Below are 21,776 nucleotides of genomic sequence, written 5' to 3' on the forward strand. Positions count from 1 at the left end.
GACTCAAGGGAAGTGAGCCTGAGGACTGTGGTTTGGTTGTAAATTTTAGTATTCAATGCATCTAATAACTCCAAGATGTGGGCATTCCATCCACCAGGTCAGATCTCAGCCAGTAACGCCTTCTTAGCTTGTGGGATTCTTGCCCATATTGTCCCATAAATCTTCCATATAGGATCTATCCAAAGCACTAGAAAAACAGAACGATCAATCAACAAGTATTTATTAAGCACCTACCATGTGTCAAGCACTGGGCTAGGTGCTTGGGATATAAATATAAAAGAGAGGCAATCCCTACCCTCAAGATAATATTTGTAAAATACTTATTAAACCTTAAAGCACTATATAAATTACATTCTAAGAGTAGAATACAAGTTGTTCATAAATAAGTAAATCCAAGAGGTTTTTTAAAAACACAGTATGAGGGTGGGAGGCACTAAAAACTTAGAAAATCAGTAAAACCTTCTTAAAGGAGGTAGCATTTAAGCCAAACCTTGAGGGGACAGAGGTGATACAAAAAGTAGGAATAGATAAGGTAGGAAAATATTCCAAGAAGGCTTAAATCACTGAATGAGTGCAGCCTCAAAGTAAAACTTGTTGCATCTTAGCTTAAAAGGGTCAATTTCTCCCACTGCGTCAGGGGCCCTCTTCAGTTATTCTGATCTATATCTGGCCACTGGACCCAGATGGTTTTGTAGGGGAAAGTGAGGCGGGGGACCCTGCCCAGCCCTCTCTCACTTAAATTCAACTTGCATTCATGGCATCCCCTCCCCAATGTCATGGCCCTCTTCAAGAACAAAGGAAAAACAATAACAGGACATGGTCAGCTCTAAGTCTTAGGGAAATTATTTCATAGAATTTGATCTAGAAGCAAAAGAATAATTGAGTCTCTTATAATAATCCAGATAAGAGGTGATATAATATGAACTAAAGCAATAATTTAGTGAGTGGCGAGGAACAAATAAGGGCTCTGAAGGAAAGGGTTCATGGCTACGTCAAAGAATGAAGAGTATGAAGACCAACTATACTATCATATCGATGAAATATGCCTGTGGATGTTGTCCCTCCTTCATTTTTGAAGAGGACCAATCACAGGGAGATGTCACACTTTTGTGTGAACTGGATTTAAGTGAGAGAGAGTTGCACAAAGTCTTCAGTCTCACAATGAAGTCCAGTGGCAGGACAAAAGTGAAGAGAGCTGGCCATGGTCCAGAATGCAGCGCATGAGCTTGAAGTCTTTACTGTCTGGGCAAGCTCCACGGTGCCTGCTTGGCCACAAATTGTTCTCGTGTGCCCATTCTGTGAGGGAAAGTAGGGTAGACACTCCCCTAATGCACTGATGGGTCTGTAGCCTGTTGGTTATGTTCAACCTGGTTTATCTCATCTGATGGCTTAGCAGGGTGCGGCTGCTGCACATGCTACAATTTCTTGGAGATACACGTGAGGTTTGGGAGACAGGTTGACACCAGAGAGGGATTAGCATCCCTAAAAAGGGCTCAGCCGGCCCTCCCACCAGAGCTGGTAGTCCTTCTGCACAACAGGTATATAAACATACAGAACATATAGACATATACAAACACAAATATACATCCACATATGTGTGCACATGTGTTCATCTATGTGTATATGCATTGTGTTGTATATATGTATATGTGCATATATTATTCATATGCGCACAAATATGCTGTGTGGATTGTGTGATGTATACCTAGAGAGAGAGAGAGAGAGAGAAACCAAGAACTGCATACAACTACATCTTGATGGTGAGCTTTAATAAGAAGGATAGACCAGATGAACGTGGAAGAAAAAGATAAAAAGGAGGAGGGAAAAGGAGGGAACAAGAATGAAAGAGTTGTGATAGAAGAACATTCTCTGTTCTATGTTCCCTTCCTGCTCTGATATTTCTTGCTCTAAGCCATCTTCTGGCTGTGACATTTCATGCTTCATGCTCTGAGGTCAGTAATACAATAGAAAGAACACTAACTCTGAACTAGTGGTCCTCATTTCAAATCCCTCCTCTGATGGTTATGACCTGCACCACCTTGAGTCACATCTCCTGGCACTTCAATTTCTTAATCTGTAAAAATGAGTAGGATGGATTCTGAGGGTCCTTTCTAGCTCTATATGTATGATCCTAGGAGTCTTTTCAAGCTCTGAGTTTTTTCTTTGCTATGAAGTCTTTTCTTGTTCTGACATTCTAAGTCAGAAGTATCTCTCAGTTCTGGTATTTTGTGATTTCAAGAAGTCTAGTTTCCCAGTGGACTTCACGTGGGATCTCCCCAAAGACAGCTGGAGTATGTAATTTCATCCTGATTCCAAGTGCTGATGAGTCAGGATACATATAGAACAATTTGGGGGAGATGAAAAGATCTAAAGTTGGGGGTGATTTTTGTTTTCATCCTCCAATATAACTATGGATCATTCTCTAATTCCAGGGAACATTTTCTCCTTCTGATTGAGTTTACATTTGCTGCAATAATGTCTCTCAGCAGGAAGGCAAGAAGGAAGGGATACAGATATCCGGGTCACTTTGCCAGATTCATATCCTCTTAACTATGGTAGACACCTAGTGTGAATGGTCTCTGTAAGATCTGGGGAGACATCTTTTCAATGGAAGTTGAAACTTCTCTAGATCTGTCTTTCTCTCCTGAGACATCCTTAAATTTTTTTTTCCTTTTCTTTCTCTTTCTTTTTTTGGAAAAAAAAAGGCACATGGGCAGATGAAATTGAGGGCTAGGAGTTGCTCCTGCCATCACTGAGGTCCCCATAAATATTCCCTGTGGACCTCATTACACATTTGAGCAAACATTACCTTCACTCACAGCTAAATTTCCTGTTTGCTTGGCTGATCAATTCCTCATCAAATTTTAATGTGGGGTTCAAGCCGTCTGTGGTGTTTTAATTAGGCCTAAGATTGCAGAGTGTCAGAGGCAGAACTCAGTCTCATCCAAATCCCCTCCGCCTATATATTACCCTGAGAGGGGGAGTGGGGGCTGCTGTGGGTGGGGAGGAAGGGAGGAAATGAGCAGGCTGAAGACTAATTAGCTCCTGTTACTAGGTTAAGTGTGCTCTCTAGTGGTGGTATTACAAACAGAAGTCACAAAGGGTCTCCTGCAAAACCAAGGGAGCAAACAGCTTATAAAGAGCACGCCCAGAGTCAGTCACATACAATCAGGGAGGCCGACATCGTGTCCCTGGAGCTCACCAGGATCCTCTCCCCACCTGGATGGATCCAGGAGTGGGAGATGGACACAATGAAGAGGTCAGAGGATTCTAACATCTAGAACTTCCCTTAGAAATCATAATCTTCCAGTCTATCCCAAACCCGCAGAAATTGGATTTGGAGATGGAAAACCTGTGTCCAAACTCTACTTCTAACACTCAGTGCCATTCTGACCTTGGACAACACCTCTGGGTCTCAGTTACACGACTGGATTAAATGGCTTTGGAGACATAATCCAACTTGGGAACTAGGGTCCTCATCCTTCTTTTCATAGAGGAGTAAACTGACATTTAAAAACAGAAAAAGATTTGTTCAAAGATAATCAGGTATTAGGGAACAAAGCCTGGATTCAAATCCAGGTCCTCCAATTCTGAATCAAGTGTTTTTCCCAGTCCGTGACACTCTATATGTGATCATAAGGGGAAAAAAAGTCCCAGTCATCTAGTTCAACACACCATCCCCATTAGAGAGAGAAGAAAACTAAGCCAAGAGAGGGAAAGCAATTTGCCCAGTGGTAATGAGACTATCTCCTGGGATAGGAACCCAAGGCATCTGGCTCCAAATCCAGCATTGTTTCCACTACACCATTTCCTTAACACGAGTCTCTATTCTTTTCTCTTTTCTATACTTCTTCCTTTAATGACCTTCCTCAGCTCAAGGATGAGAAGTTGACATTTAAAATGCCAGATACCAGCAGGAACCTGTGCATCTCACCCTTGCCCTATGGATTTGGATGCACTGAGATCAATAACTAGCCAAACAACCAAAACCTTATCAACCTATTATTCTATCAACAAGCATTTATCAAGATCCTACTATGGGTCAGGCAATATGCTAAGCACTGATGATACAAAGACAAAAATGAATCAGCTCCTGCCTTCAAGGACTTCCCATTCTGCCTGTGCCTTACAACATATATTTATTAATCTCCTTGAACTCTGGGCCTCCAACATCAATCAGACAGACGGGCAGGAATGAGCAGCAACTTATACCTGGGCCCAGCTTATGGTCAATCCTCCTCACTTGATATTTTTTATATCTGAAATAGGAAAAAGGAGAGGTTTCTGCCTCTGAAAGAAAGAAGTCAGTTTTGTTTCAGCCCTGACTTGGGAATTAGTATCAAGCTGCCCACCAAGCATTTTTACTTGAAAACCTCTTTCCTTTTAAAACGTGTAAATCCTGAGTTTAAGGCACATCTGCTCTTGTCCAAATGTAGAGCCCAGGTCTACATTCTCACAGAGGAACCAAATAAATGAAAAACAGACTTACATTCAGAAAACTCCCTGATAGTACTGATCTCTGCCCTGAATCTAGAAACTGCAGATTTCTACTAGGCTCTAAGTAGTAAAATACCATGAATAAAGAACAGCCCTGCCTAGCTTTCAGAGCTATTGTATGATTCTATGGATGTGAAGACATCATCATCATCAGTATCATTAGAACTAAAGGAAATAAACACTTTGGGCACAATACACAGAGACCCAAACAAGCACTGGAAGTAAGTAGGAGCTGATCTTTTACCACCTGGACTGGTAGGTTCTGCACTGGAAGGCAGCAGTGAAAACTGGCCTGGAATAAAAGTATTGATCTTACAAATTGGGTTCATTAAAAAAAAATAAATGAATAAAGAGAAAGAGAGAGAGAACAAGAGGAAATAAGGAGAAGGAAGAGAAAAAGAAGATTCATTCATTACATAGTAAAAAGACTCAAACAGTTGTCAAAGATCAATTTATGAATCAACTTATTTACTGAATATCAGAATCTGAGTTCCATTGTGCCTCTGCTCTCACTAGTTATGTGATTCTGGATAAGTCTCTAAACTGTTTCCCATCTTTGCAAGGGAGATAATAAAAATATTTAATCTAGGGATAACTAGATGGCAAAGCAGATGGCCCTGGATTCAAGAGGACCTATGAATCAAATCCAAGCTCAGATGTTTGATATTTGCTAGCTATGTGACCATGAATAAGTCACTCAACCAAAATATATATATATATATATATATATATATATATATATATGATAACTACATTTCAGCTGATACTCCTGCCCTTCTACAACTGATTCTCTCTTTCCTGACCCCACTCACCTCACCTACTCAGATACTGTTCCCTCTGTTCTAGCCCAGTAGCTTCCTGTCCACCCCCTTTATCCCAAGCCCACTATTGCCTCAGCACAATACCTCACACTTCTCCTTGATCCTGAAATGTCCTTGACCCAATTCTTCACATTCAAATCCCACCTTCTTGTAGGAAGCCTTCGATAATTTGTGAGGCAGCATAGTACAGAAAAAAGAGCAGAGAACCCTGGTTGTAATCCTCCCTAGGCTACTTACTGCTAGTGTTACTTTGAGTAAGACACTGGGCCTTAAAAACCTCATTTCCTCCCCTGTAAAATATAAGGATGAGGGTAGATGACCTCTAAAGTCTCTTCAAAGCTCTAAAGTTTATGAGTCTATGATCTTGTGTGCAATCTCCAAGCTATGATCCCCACTTCAACACCATCCTGTCTCCAGGAAGAGATGGGAGCCCCAAGGATCTGAACTTTGATTTGTTTATATATTCTGTTTATATAACATCAATCTGAACTCAGCAGGTAAAAGAGATATTACCCCTCCCCTCTCCCTTCCATGCTGCCCCAGAAGCTGAAAAGGTCATGTCTTGTAGCAAGCCTGATTTCCTGTAGTCCTCCCCCCAAATCCACCTCAACATTGGTACCAAGACAAGCAAAATCAAATCAGAAATGAAAAGCTTCTTTTTCTTATCCAGCCAAGTAGGAAGAGTCAGGGTGCAAATCAAAAAAGGAATACTTAATTATAGATTTTTTCTATTTCTTCTATTAATAATGGTCCATGAACAAGGGTTACACAGAATAATGATAATAATCAATAAAAAATAACAATTATATTACAAGGTTTCCCAAAAATCAGAGCATAGTTTTGAATGTTGATAGCTTATCTTCATTTAAGCTTTAATAGCTTAAATATTATTAGCCCTGGCAACTTACAGCTAATTTTTCCCTGCCTCCATCGAATATTTTCCATTAGAAATAGAGAAAGGGAGCCATTTTTGTCTCTGGGAGAAAGTCACAGCCTTTAATCTAATAGTCCTAGCTTTAATGGCTTAAAACTGGGCTGAGCCTTTTGGAAAATCCTGCATTTAAACAGTACTTCAAGATTTGCAGAGCATTTGTCTTATATTATCTCATTTGATTATCACACCAACCTTGTAATGTAACCTATTGGTTTCCTTATGTCCATTTTCCCAATGAAGAAAATGAGTTTCAGAGGCATAATGTATCTTGCCCATTATCACACAACTAGGAAGGATGCTCCAAGGTAAGCTTCAAATTCAAGTCTTCCCGACTCCTATAATAGTCTCACATTGATAGTTATTATCTTCAACAATATTGACAAAGCTGTCCTGAGAGTTCGTTTTTATTTCAATTGGTTAATAAGAATATAATGAATCTCCCTCTCCCTTTTTCATCACTACTATATTTCCTTTTCTTCAAATATAAATGGAGTCCTTCTGAATATTGCTGTCAGAGGATAGGACTCCCATTTTATAGTTTAATCAAGTCATATGGATGCTTTTCCAAATGCAGATATGTGTCTATAGTAATAATAAGCAGTATTAGACAAAGAGGGATCCCTAACCTCAATCAATACTCAGTTCATAACCACAAAGATTTATTAAGTGCCTGCTGTGTACAAGACCCTAAGCTACAGGTTGGCAAGATAAAGGGAGACATGGGTTCTGCCTCAAGAAGTGTACAATCAAATCATCTCATTTATCCATTAGTATGGCTCTTTCAAGAAGGAAGCAATGAGCTAAGAATAGGAGGGGCAGGAGATTCAGTTGTAACATATTTGGGAAATTGCACAGTGTTTCCCAATGATCTTAAGCAACTTCCCACAAAACCTGCCTTTTGAGCATCAGTGTTGTCTGCCAGTAAAAGAAACAATGGACTTAAATGGAGAAAATGCTGAACTGGGAGACCCAAAATAGGGCTTAAATCCAACCTTTGACACTGGGTAATCATGAATAAGTCCCTTAATCGCTAAGAATCTTGGGTAACTAAGTCTTGTTTATAAAGTTATCGATAGCTTGCCATATTGGTGCAGTAGAGTCACTTAATCTCTCTAGGACTCGTTCTTCATCCATACAATAGAATGGGGACAAGGAAAGTGAACTAGATGGCCTCTAAGATTTACTCCAAGATCCTATGTAAAACCACAAATCTTTGACATTGACACTTTCTTTAATGTTATTTTTAACTCTTTGTTACTTTTATTCTTTCTTTCAAATTTTCATTCATTTTTTCCTCTTTCCCATTTCTCTCTTATCTTCTACTAAGAAAGGAAGAAATTGTTTTTCCAATGGCACTATCTAGATAGGAATCATTGACCCTCAGGATATCAGAATAATCAAACTATGTCACAAAGGGTGATTAAAAGGCACATGGTGGGAGTAAAAAGTCTTAAAATTTTTACCACCAATGACCTATTTGTGAGACATAGTGTAAGAGATATGGCCAAGTACATTTGTACCATTCATGCAAGAAAAGTGGAAAACAATAGCTGGGCAGCCTGAACACTACACAGTTTCCTAAAAAATGTTCAAAGAACCAGAGGAAGGTTTCCAGTTAGTAAGGAAATCCTCTAGGGGTTGGGGGGAGGGGATCTGCAGAAATACAAGGGCAAGAATCATTCAAGAGAATGGATGAGTAGAAAATGATTTCTACCAATAGAAGGAATACCCACATTGATTAAAATGCAATCCATTAAAGGTATTGAAATATAGAAATTCAAAAGATAATTCAAAAAGCATCCATATCTGATTTAAGGTTATAGGATTTAATGCTAGAAGGGTCATTATAGATCATGTGCTCAAATTCCCTTACATTACAGATTTAAAAATTGAGGACCAAAGAGGAGAGGTGACCTCATAGATTTAAAGCTGGATGGGAATCTTAGAAGACATTTAATTTAACCTGCTCCCTTTACATGTGAAGAAACTATAGCCCAGAGATGTTTAACACAGGAAGGTAATACAGGAAGTAAGAGAATCAGCATTTAAAACAGAGCCAGGTCTTTGACTCAAAAAACAGGGATCTCTTTTACACCAGAGTTGGAGGAATATTTAAAGGGCATGAAGGAACATAATTTGCTGATTCTTTCTTTGGCTAATACTGAAATTCTTGGAACATAAGACTATGGCAAGTAGGCTGAGAGAAGGAAGACTTCCTGTCTTTCAAAATTAAGCAAGTATGGTTAGAAAGAAGATATTAAGGGTATTAAGTGGTACAATATATACTGGCCCTACAATCATGGAGACCTGAGTTTAAATCCAGACTTGGACACTTGTCACTTACTAGCTGTGTGACCATAGGCAAGTCACTTAATTTTGATTGCAGAAAGGAGAGAGAAAGAGAGAGAGAGAGAGAGAGAGAGAGAGGAAGGGAGGGAAGGAGGAAGGAAGGGAGGGAGGGAGGAAGGAAAGAAGGAAGGAAGAAAAAAAGAAAGAAAGAGAGAGAAAGAAAGAAAGAGAGAGAGAGAAAGAGAAAAAAAGAAAGAGAGAAAGAAAGAGAGAGAAGACAAATAAGGTACTAGGAGGTTTGTAAAGTGATCTTTGCCCTATGTCCACTCCCAGGCTTGGGCCAGACCAGTTGCCCTGTGCCATTCCATCCAGTCAAAAGATCCCTGTTAGAAAAAAACTTGGAAACAAGCAAGAAATAGTCCCCTCCTTGAAAGAACCAATCTTTCTTATTTAATCAGGCACTGACCTCTCCTCCCTTCAACTTGGGTGTCATTTAAACCAAAGGACCCTCTCTGCCTAAGGGGTACCCTTGTGAAGAGACATCAGCTGGATCAATGTGGCCGATCCCACAAGCAATTGTGCCAACTTCAAAGGGTTAAGGCAGCAATCGCACTTATCGACTGGCGTCTCTTGGTGGGATCAGTGAAGCATGACTGATTCGAGCCCATTTCTAAAAAGCCCAGCTTTGTGGGGCTGAAATAAATAGGGGCCTGTCAATAACTCAGATCTAGGCGTATTGACATAGTCTGCAGCCTCAATAGGCAATTAACACTTTACAGTGGATATTACCCATTGGCCTCCCTGGATTTTACTGCGCGTTCTCTGCCATCGGCTCCAATATTGAAGGTTCTAAATAAAAACATAAAAATAAGCTTGAACAGGCCCAGGCCTTGCCTGACTGACTCCGAATGCCCATATGAGACGGGGAGCTCATATTTCCGCCTCTGTCTTCATGTTCTGCCTTCTATGGACATACCTATACATGTACACACATGTACACACATGCAGTCCATCTCCCGGTGGCTTTCTCGATACCCTTGGATAGAAAAAGGAAATAAAATCTGAAAAGGACACATCTGATGCCCAAACTACCTCAAAGTCTTGATTCTTTAAAAAGAATGATTCCATCAGGCAAAAGGATTGGGTCCTGTAAGAGAGATAATATAGAATAAATACTGGTGTGGAAAACTCGTTTCCAAACAGGAAAAGTCCTGTTCCCCGACTCGTGAACTTTGTAGCTTTTGTAAATCATATTACTTGTCCATGCCTCAGTTACTTCATCTGTAAGATTCTCTTTTTACTAATATTAGTAGTAGTTGTATGTATAACCCATCTGGTGGTAGTGAATAAATCAGTTCAGCTAAAGGGGAGGGTTTATATGAGTGACTAGTTTGAAGAAACATAAAGGAGTTTGATTGGGGAAGGCCTTGAATGTCAGACTAAAAAATAGGTAACTTTAGCCTAGGGGTGATAGGGAACATTTGAAGGTTTTGCAGATAAAAGTGAATATGACTAATGTAATGTTTGGGGGAAAATAAAAACATAGCATGTGAAAGATTGATTAGCAGCATGAAGAAAGAATAAAGAACCTAGAGATATTTATCTTGAAGGAGAAAAATGGCTGGGAGATGGGAAAGAGAAAATAATTCCAATTAAAATTATGTAAAGGGCTTCCATACAAAAACAAAGATTAGATTTGTTCTATTTAGTAGCAAAGGGAAGAATTAGGAGCAATGGATGAAAATTGCAAAGAAGTAAATTGAGATGGAAATTGCTTGATGTCTTGGGGAGTGAGGAGGAAAGGAAAGAAGGGAGAAAAATTTGGAACTCAGAATTTTACAAAATTGAATATTAAAAACTGTCTTTACATATAATTGGAAAAATAAAACACCATTAAGTGAAAAAAAAATTATTAATGTATTGAGGCTTGATATTAGAGAAAATTTGCTAACAATTAGAACTATCAAAAAGTAGAATAAACTGCTTCAATAGGCAATAGATTCACCCTCATTAGATGTTTTTGCACAGAGGCTGGATGACATTTTGTTGGATCTGCCATAGTGGAGATTCCTTTCTTATATGGGTTGGACTAAATGGCTGATGAGGTCCCTTCTAGTTCTCAAATTCCATGATTGTCTAAGGCCAGTGAAGAAACCATATCCAAACAAAAGGTGATGGCTTTGGGAATAGAGAGGAGGGCTTCTATACAAGAGACATTAGGAAACAATAATTCATAGATCTGGAATCATGATTGGGTGGAATGAAGATAGTAGAAAAAGGAATTAAAGAAGACTGAGGGATATTATTGTGCTATAAGAAATGACAAGCAAGATGATTTCAGAAAAACCTGGAAAGATTTATATGAACTGATGCACATTGAAGTGAACAGAACCAGGAGAATCTCATACAGAATAACAGCAATTTTGTTAAATGAAGTCATTTAAAATTGACCTAGCTATTCTCAGCAATATCATGATTCAAAACAATTCCAAAAAACTAATGATGAAGCATATTTTCTGCCTCCAGAGAAATAACTGATATTGATTGAATACAGGCTGAAGCATAATATTTTTTTACTTTCTTTTTTTTTTCTATTATTTAAGTCTTCTTATGCAAAATGACTAATTTGGAGATGTTTTACATAATTACACATGTATAATCTATATCTGGTTGCTTACCATCTCAGGTAGGGGAAATGAGAGAAAGGGAAGGAAGGATAGAATTTGGAACTTGAAACTAAATTAATATTTTTAAAATTGGGGGGAAATAAATAAAATTGTTTTTTTAAAAAAGACTGAGGTGATTTGCAATAAGTGCTTTGCAATAACATTGATGGCAAAAAAAAAAGGGAGGGTCTGGAGTAAAAATTAATGGATGGTTGGTGGGTGAAGTGGGAAGGGTGAGAATTACAAGCATTTTGGATGTAGCAGAGTGGACTTAGCAAGAATGTGGTTCCCTAGGGACAGCTATTTTGTGTAGTGGATAAAGCACCAGCCCTGAAGACAGGAGAACCTGAGTTCAAATGTGGCTTCAGTCACTTAATACTTCCTGGCTATGTGACCCTGTGATCCAATTGCCTCAGCCAAAGAGAAATAAAGAGAGAGAGAGAGAGAGAGAGAGAGAGAGAGAGAGAGAGAGAGAGAGAGAGAGAGAAAATGTGATTCCTTGAAAAGTCATCAGTGAGATGGCCCCAAAGGAGGCTTGAAGACTCCTCAGAAGATTTGTCTAGATTTAATGAATAGACAAGTCATCAAAATGAAGAGGATTATTTACTGCTATGTTAATGGAATTAAAAAATCCAACTGTGATGGAAACTTGCCCTCTCAAGAACACTGTTAACCTGAATGATAGGAGAGGGTTAACCACTCAGTTTGGAGGAAAATAAAAGGTCCTATGTCCTCTCTAGGGAGGTAAATTGATGGAAGCTGGTTTCACCTGAATAAAAATAAATCTTAATCACCTTTGTGAAGAAGAAGAAAAAAAGACCAGCAGGCAACGTTCTATAAATGAGACCTCCTTTTTCACAACTCCTAAGTGTTATTTCTTGAACAATAACAAATATGATGCCACGTTTCAGTTACCAAGAGTATCTCAGATTCTGATTAGAGAGTTCCACTTCAAGAACAAGAAAATGTAAAATTTATAAGAAGGATTCAAAAAAGTTTTAATGAAATTAATTCCCTCCCTATGCCACAACTTGTCTGGCCATTCTTCATCTGTAGGTACCCTCTCAATTTCCAATTTTTTTCCACTACAAAAGGAGCTGTCATAAATACTTTTGTACATGTAGGTCCTTTTCCTTTTTCTTTGATCGTTTTCAGATATAGAACTAATAAGTGGTATTCTTGGATCAAAGAGTACGCATAGTTTCATAGTCCTTTGGGTATAATTCTAGATTTTTCTCTCAAATGGTAGGACCAGTTCATTTTTCTATAACTGGTTCATTATTGTACTTATTTTTCCTTATCCCCTTCAACATTTGTCTTTTCTGATAGATATGAGATGGTACCACAGAATTGTTTTAATTCATCCTTTTCTAATTAATAGTGATTTAGAGCATTTTTATATAATTATAGATAACTTTGATTTCTTCTTCTGAAAACTTCCTGTTCATATCCTTTGACCATTTATTAATTGAGGAATGGCTCTTATTTTTATAAATTTGATTCACTTACATATTTGAGAAATGAGGCTTTTATCAGAGAAACTTGTTGCAAGAAAAATCTTTTTATATTACTTCATTTCCTATTTTTACTTTTGCTTTCTCTGAGATAATGATAGCTGCTCCTACCTTTGTTTTTACTTCAGCTGAAACATAACAGTTTCTGCTTCAGTTATTTATTTGAACTGTGTGTCTTCTGTTTTAGTTTTTTTCTTATACACAATATATTGTTGGATTCTGGTTTCTAATCCATTCTATCTGCTTCCATTTTAAGGGTGAGCTCATCCCATTCACATTCACAGTTATGATTTTTGTGATTTCTGTCCATACTATTTTCTTGTTTATCCTTCTCTCCCTTTTTTTATCCTGTCCTTCCTCAAAAGTCTGTTTGTTCCTGACCACTATTTCCTTTAACCCAGACACCCTCTTTTACTTATCCCCCCTCCCATATCTTTCATTCCCTTCACTTTCTATTTCCCTATTGGGTAAGATAGATTTTTATATACAACTGAGTGTTAATTCTCTTCTCATTATTTTCTTGAGTCACTTTCATATCTTTTCCCAGTTTTTCTTCTGCCATTCATCCCTTTCTTTAATTCTTTCTAGAAAAACTTGTTGGTCTTGCATTTTTCAACTAATTAAGTATTTTTCAATTAACATTTTGTTAGAAGCTTTGCTCGTGGCCATTTTTAATTGTTGTCTTATTCTGTGTTTATATCTTGGATCTTCCCTGCCACTGTATTAGCTTTCTGTGGTGAAGTGTTATTTACTCATTTTTCCAGTCTGTTTCTTCACTTTGAATTTTATGATACAGTTAGGCTCTGTTCATTTGGAGGTAAGGAGGTACTGTGCCAGGCTTCTGGCTGTTTTCAGAGTTAGTTCTTGGGGTCTATAAGTTTTCAGTGCTTCTAAGGTGATTCTGGAAGAGGTTTGGTCTCTGATCTCCTGGTCTATGCTCTAGTTCTTATTCAGAAAGAGCCCTTACTCCCTGCTCCCCTGCTCCCCAGTAGCCACAAGTACTAGTGCTCCTTTTGGCTCTGGAGCCAAGTCCCCAGTTCTATAGTAGCCACAAGTGCTAGCACTCCCTTTGATCCTGGAATTGTGACCAGACCTCTTGCTCCCTTGTGACCCATCACAAGCATTTCTTTCCTCCCTATAACTGTGACGCAGAACTGCTTATGGGCAATAGAGTTGTCATTCTGTACCAGCTGCACCCATCTCTTTCTGACTAGTTGTCCCATTTCCTTACCATCTCTGGGCTAAGAGCTCCAGAAGCTGCTGCTGCTGCTCTACCTGTTGCAACTATCTTGGCAGGTTCCAAATCCACCTGTACCTATTCCAATGTTACAGACCTCTTCTGCAGACCCCCTAAGGTGTTAAAAAAAGTTAAAAGTTAAAGTTTAAAAAAAGTTTAAAAAGTTTTTAAAAAATCTCCCTCTCTGACCTTTTGTTAGCTCTGCTGCTCCAAAATTTAATTTGAAGAATTATTTTTAAAATCTTGTCGATGACCTTTGTAAATGACTTTTCAGATCCTAAATGCTTAACCAATGCCATTTCCCCCTGAAAACTTCCATCTTGTAAATTTGAATCCATCTTCCTAGATCTTTCAATATCCTAGCTCTGTCATCCAACATATGAGTCATGCCTCCAGGTCTGCATGATCTTCAGTGGACTTTCATCCTGACAAAAATATCAAAACAAAAGAAAACCAAAAACCTTTAACTCCCCACTAGAGATGATCCTCTAGGGTGGTAATGATTCTCTTTGGGTTTCACCAGTTAGCCAGCAGAAAATTCACAAAAAAAATATCTTGATAACCCACATCTCAGCTGCTTTACATAGGTCAGAGCAAAGGCAGAGTTGGACCAATGTTTCTGTTTTCCACTGAGTAAACTGCTCTTACATCTCTTTCCTTTAATGATTCTAGCTAATTATCAAAGCTGCACTTCACAGGACTGATGTTGCAAACAAAAGACAAATTATAAACTTCAACACTAGCAATTACAAATATTTCTATGCAATTACACAGAATCTCAGTTTGGGTTAAAAACAAATCAAAATGAAGAAAAGGCATACCCTGCTTCCTGTTCTTAGCCCCAATTATAACTGCACTTAGGTGCAGGTCAAGTAGGTTACAAGGTGTTAACAACCAAATCTTAGAGTCCGTTAGAATAAGCCTCTTTCTGATGAATCACCAAACCTCAGAGATTTGTTCTTTTCAGTAAGAAATAAAGCCTTGTCAGGGATTCTAGAATCATGGATTTCTATACGTCTAGGCAGAACCTTAGAAGTCAGCAAGTCCAAACCCATCATTTTAAAGATAAGGAAACTGAGGGCCAAAAGAAGCTGTGACTTCCTCATTAGCTATTAAGTTTCTAAACTGGGAAGCAAATCCAGGTCTATTCACTTGATCCACTACACCCTGGCACTCCTAATGCTTCCTGGGTGCTTCTTAAATGGACAAGTAACTGACACATCTTAATATCTTCATCAGAAACACTGGATAATTATGACTCTCACCTACTCCCCTCAGTCCCACCTTTCCTCAAAAGCCATATAAAAATTCTCTTTTTTCTTTTCAATTTAAAATAATTTGGAATTTTCTTAAATTTTTGGTATAACTAGGGGGCAGACATCAAAGGGTCATTTCATTTTTCACTCATTGATATACTTGGTGAACCAAAGAACAGGGTAGACGATCACTTGCCTAGCATCACTTTATGGCCAGATTCAAATTCATCTCCTAGCAAGCTATGAAAATGAGCCTAAAATCAATAAGATGAAAAGTAACAGGAATAAACCTCAGATCAAAGAGTTAGGTTGCAAGCAAAGAACAGGGGAGAAATGGCTAAATATGTTAGATGAGGGCAGTTAGTGAACTACAAGCTGAATAGACCTTGATGTGCCAACCAGAAAAGATACTATAACCCTAGAATATATTAATAGAAGTCTAGTATCTGGAATAAAGGAGGTGATAGTTTCAATTCTGTCTGCTCTGGGTAGACTACATATAGAGTATTGTGTTCAGTTGTGAGTGCCACATTCTATAATATTAATAATAACTGACATTTATAGGACACTTTACAGTTTGAAAAACCCTTTCCCACAAAAGTCCTGTGAGATAGGTAATAAAGGCATTACCATCTCCATTTTACAGCTAAGGAAACTTAAAAGACTTGCTCATGGCTGCAGAGCAGGTGGAAACAACTGGGGTGCCAAAAGGCAATATCCTACTTCCATTAACATGAGATGAATGGCAATGGATCTGTGCATGGGAAGGGCAGCATCCCCAACACAACCTCCCCATAGACGTATTGTTATGACCCTCTTCTCCACCCTGTACTGACATTATGACCATGAAGGGAGAGATGAGGAGTCAGGGCCAAATGAATTATGGAACTGCATCCCCCCAGTACCTCAGTTCTGCCATGCAGAGTGAGATGGGGCATCCAAATACCATCACTGTTCCCAAAAGAGTGGGTTCCATGAGATTCATTATATTGACATTAAGGATCTCTGAGGATATGTACCTCCTTCCCCAGGACTGCGTATAGTCCAGCCATGATGTAATCCCTTCTTATATACACTTAATTCCAGTGACTTACCTCTGTTAATTATTTACTAACTATTTATATATACTAACTAATTATTTACTAACTATTTACTAGTTATCTTGTAGATAGCTTGTTTTTTATGTATTTGCTTACATGTGATCTCTCCATTAGTTATAAATCCTTGAGAGCAAGGACTTTATTTTTGTCTCTTTTTGCATCCCCAATGCTTAGCACAGTGCCGGGCCCATGATAGACTCTTAATAAAGATTGATTGGTTGAAGAGATGTCATTATGAAATTTTTTTATCTGAGGGACAAGGGGTAGGAAAAGTGTCCTCTTGTGAAAATGGAGAGAGAGATACCAAGATTTCATGAAGTAAGGGAAAGAAGAAAAGAAGATTTTGGCAGGGGCTTCTTATTAAAGATGAGATTATAGTTAGGATTTAGAGGAAGCCAGGGTTCATAATCATGAGACAGAACTCGAACTCGTCTTCTTTTGGTCTAAACCCAGAGTCCTTTATACTATATCACAAAAAGAGAACCAGAAGCATGAAGGCACTCGAAATCAGACAACATGTAGATCAACTGAAGAAATCAGGAATAATCGGTCTCCTATTATAGTAGAAAGTAGATGGTCTTCATCATGACTTGGATATTTATGTATGGACTCACCTGTCTGGACCCCTGGCCCATCTTCATGAAATCTCTATTAAACCCCCTTATATCCCCTCCCTTTCAAACTGCATTGTGTTTAACTACTTAATATTTATTCAGTATCTATTTATTCTGTATCTATTCTCCATATACTTATTGCCTCCTCCATTAGAATCCCAAATCCTTGCAAGTAAGGATTGCTTTACTCAGGCAATTAGTGGTAAAATAAACAGAGGGCTGAAGACCTGAATTCAAATTCAGCCTCAGATTCTTACTAGCTACATGTGGGACTTTGAACAAGTCACTTAATTTTTGTGTGCCTCAGTTTCTTTATTTGTAAAATGTGCTGTTGCTACTTGGTCTTATGCTCCTTGAGAGGATAGAGTGCTGGATTTGGAGTCAGAATGATCAAATTTCATACCAGATACTAACTAGTTGTGGGACCTTTTCCTCATCTGCAAAATGAGGAGACTAGACTCAGTGGCCTTGAAAGTCCATTCCGGTCTAAATTTATGCACCTCTTAAGACTTCTTCCCCAAGGAACACAGAAAATATTAACAAAATCAAACATGGTAATGTTAGGGAAAGGGAAGGGACTTGTATCTGGAGCATGGGAGCAGTGTTGTGAAAGTTCTCACAGAGGAAGTGATGCTTGAGCTGAGTTTTAAAGGGAAGAGAAAAACTGGCTTTTGAAAGGAAAGATTGACTTATGCTAATGACAGGGGAGCATCCACAATAGAATTTGTGGGGCACAAAGGACACCTGGGATCTAAGGCACTGACAGAGATCCTCCTGAACAGTCCTCAAAGTCTTCCCATGCACCTCATATGTGAGACAATACTAGAGGGAGCGGGGTGGGGGGTGGAGGGGAAATCAAGTTTCCCATGAATTGGTCAAAGAGGGTAAAATCATCTTTACTGCTATTTTGTGACTACAGATTTAAACTTCTCAGCATAGCCAACTAAGGAAAAAGTGAAAGAAGGAACCATACAAAGTGATATAATAGCACAGTAGAAGAAACACTAGGTTTTAAAGCCATGCGACCTAGCTTCTATAATTCCCAATTCTGCTACTAAAAACCTGTAGGATCTTAACCAAGTCACTTAATTTGTCTGATATTTATCTGAAAAATGAGAAAGTTGGGATCAATAACCTCTGAGGCCCTTTCCAGGTCTAAACCTGTGATTCATGTAAATGTGGTAACATGTCTGGAAATTCTTCTTAAGCAGCCATTCACTGCCACATGAAGGTCATTCCCACCTCTCTCCTATAAAAAAGAACAAACCATGTCTGTGAAACTTGCATGTTCTCACAGGTGTAATGGAGAATAGTTGGTTCTATTGTTGGAGAACAGCCTGGTTTCAAATTCTAGGATTAAATACTTACTATGAGATCCTGAGCAACTCTCTTAACCCTTCTCTCCAATTTTCATTTTTTCCTTTCTGCAAAATGCTTACAGTTTGCCATACAGAAGCTATTGTGAAGAAAATACTTTGGAAGTTTTAAAGCATGATATTAATATATGTGTTATGACCATGTTCTTACAACTAAGAAACAATATACTTAACCCCACCCCATAGCAGCAAATGTGTCAGAGACAGGGCAATTGATTCTTCTATGTCTCCCTGATAGGAATTTCCTCAATATTCCACAGATGCCACAGTGTCATTTAGTTGTGCTTAAACACATAAGTCACTAGGTGATGCAGTGGATAAAAAACACTAGGCCTGGAATCAGAGAAACCTAAGTTCAAATCCAACATCAGACACTTACTTATCTGTGTAATCCTGAGCAAGTCAATTAGCCCTGTTTGCCTCAGTTTCCTCATCTGTAAAATGAGCTAGAAGAGGAAATGGCAAATCATTCAAATATCTTTGCTAGGAAAACCCAAACTGGGTCATGAAGAGTCAGATAAACTGAAAAGACTGAACAACAATAACAAAAACATTTAATGAGCTGCTGATTTTTTTGCTAACACTTTATTTCAAATTTCCCCACTATCATTTCATTTAGCATTAGAATTAATACAGCTGCTTCTAATTAATTCATCTGGTATAGAGAAGGCTTCCCCAGAACTCCCAAAAGTGCTTAGCCCTAGTTCGGTAAAGCATTAATGAACTTAGTCTTTTTTTTTTTTTTATTAAAGCTTTTTATTTACAAAATATATGTATGGGTAATTTTTCAATACTGACCTTTGCAAAATCTTATGTTCCAAATTTTCCCCTCTTTCCCCCAACCTCTCCCCTAGATATCAAGTAATCCAATATATGTTAAATATGTTAAATCCAATATATATACATATTTATACAATTATCTTGCTGCACAAGAAAAATTGGATCAAGAAGGAAAAAAACTGAGAAAAGAACAAAATGCAAGCAAACACCAATAGAAAGAGTGAAAATGCTATGTTGTGGTCCACACTCAATTCCCACAGTCCTTTCGCTGTGTGTAAATGGCTCTCTTCATTGTAACTGGTCTGAATCATCTCATTGTTGGAAATAGCCATGTCCATCAGAATTGATCATTGTGTAATCTTGCTGTTGCTGTGTATAATGATCTCCTGGTTCTTCTCATTTCACTTAGTATCAGTTCATGTAAGTCTCTCCAGACTTCTCTTAAATCATCCTGCTGGTCATTTCTTACAGAACAATAATATTCCACAACACTCATATAACACAACTTATTCAGCCATTCTCCAGTTGATGAGAATCTACTCAGTTTCCAGTTTCTTGCCACTACAAAAAAGGGTTGCCACAAACATTTTTTCACATGTGGGTTCCTTTCCTTTCTTTAGATCTCCCTGGGATATAAGCCCAGTAGTAACACTGCTGGATCAAAGGATATGGACAGTTTGATAGCCCTCTGAGCATAGTTCCAAACTGGATCCATTCACAGTTCCACCAATAATCTATTAGTGTCCCATTTTTTCCACATTCCCTCCCCCAACATTCATCATTATCTTTTCCTGTCATTTTAGCCAATCTGACAGGTGTGTAGTGGTACCTCAGAGTTGCATTTCTTTGCATTTTGCATTTCTTTGCATCTTAATTTGCATTTCTTTGATCAAAAATGATTCAGAACACCTTTTCATATGTCTAAAAATGGTTTTAATTTCTTCATCTGAAAACTGGCTTGAACTTAGTCTTAAAGTACCATTTGATCAAGTTTCTGCTGAACAGAACCTTTCCTTGTAGAATATCAGTTGAATCATTTTCAAGAAATACTTATGGAAAGAAGAAAGGGAACACACATTTATTAATCCTCTGCTATGTGCAGGCACTCTGCTTAAGCAGATTACAAATATTATCTCACTTGCTCCTAATGAAAATCTTAATAGGTAAGTACTAGTATTATCCCTTTTTACAATTGAGAAAACTGAGGGAAACAGATTAAGTGACTTTTCCAGCATCACACACTAATAAGTGACTGAAGTCATATTTGAACTCAGGCCTGTCTGTTTTTAGGCCTAGAGATCCATCCCACTGTACCACCTCACTGACTATAGAGTATGTAATATTGTATTACAGTTAGACATGACTGATACATCTATTGGTTATAATGAACAGCTTTTTAAAATTTTTGTTATAAGAAATTGTTCTCTGGGGAAGGGAAGAATGTATATGGAAATAAAATGAAGACCGCTTCCAGAGAGAGAACTGATGAAGTCTGAGTACAGACTGAAATATATTTTTTTATTTTTATTTTTCTTACTCCCCCACACACATGGCTAATATGGAAATATGTTTTGTATAACTTAACATGTCTAATGTACATTGTATTTCTTGCCTTCTCAGTGGGTGGGGGAAAGGAAGGTTTTGGGAAATGAACATAAAAATAAAAAATTACATTAAAGAGAAATAAACATGATATAAAAACAACAAACATGATGATTTAAAAAGGAACAAAAAGGCAGTTTGTTTTCCCTTGGTCTGAGGAGGAGGAGAAGGGATATCATACATGAAGTTATCGTCAGTTCACAATTTAGTTATCCTTAATCAGGATTTGGGTAGCTAGGGGTCAAGTGGATAGAGTGCCATAGGTCTGGAGGGGAAATGGCAAGCCACTCCGGTATCTTTGTCAAGAAAACTCCAAATAGGGAAGAGTTGGACATGACTGAAAACGACTGAACGATCAAAGCTGGATTTTGGGGCAGCCAGCTAAGGTCCTGGTCCAACAGATATTAGACACAGGTATCTGATGGGGGTCCTGGAGGGCAAAGGGGAGAACTGAAGCACTAATAGGGGAAAACTAGAGAGCACCACGGCAGACGTCGGTGCCAGAGAATTCATCCTGTGCTTTCCGATCTCTTTGATCTCTGACCACATCCTGTGCATGTCCGTGCTCTGCCCTAGCGCCAGCCATCCTTGGCCACCTCCACCTGGCAGCCTCCCATGACCCAGCACTGACTCCGGCCCGGCCAGTTCGAAAGGCCCTATAAGAACCGCAATTGCACAACTGACTTGGAAGAGACATCAGCAAGAAAGTTCAGATTTTCCTGCATTTTTGAAATTGAAAAATATTTTTTAAAGGGGAAAAAGCTTTTCTTGTCAGTTTGGAGTAATTAGTTGTGGGAGATGATGACGGAGCAGCGAGAGTCGCTGCGAGGGGAGGGAGCAGCGTGGCAGCAGCCAAAACCCTGACAGACGAGATAGCGCCTTTCACATTTCAGAAATCACACTGTCAACAATGTTTCCAGACTAGGGAAATTAGCTGAAGTCATCAGGAGCGGCTGGCAGCCAACAGCAGGCAGCCCATGGGGCGCTTTCCATTTGCTCTGTGCTCCTGGTGTGAGTGAAGTGCTGGTTCCGGGTGTGACTCACGAAAACAGTGGAGGAACCCATATTCCCCTCGGAAGGGGAAGACAGT

Source organism: Sarcophilus harrisii, chromosome 2, assembly GCF_902635505.1.
Source record: "Sarcophilus harrisii chromosome 2, mSarHar1.11, whole genome shotgun sequence".
NCBI lineage: Eukaryota > Metazoa > Chordata > Mammalia > Dasyuromorphia > Dasyuridae > Sarcophilus > Sarcophilus harrisii.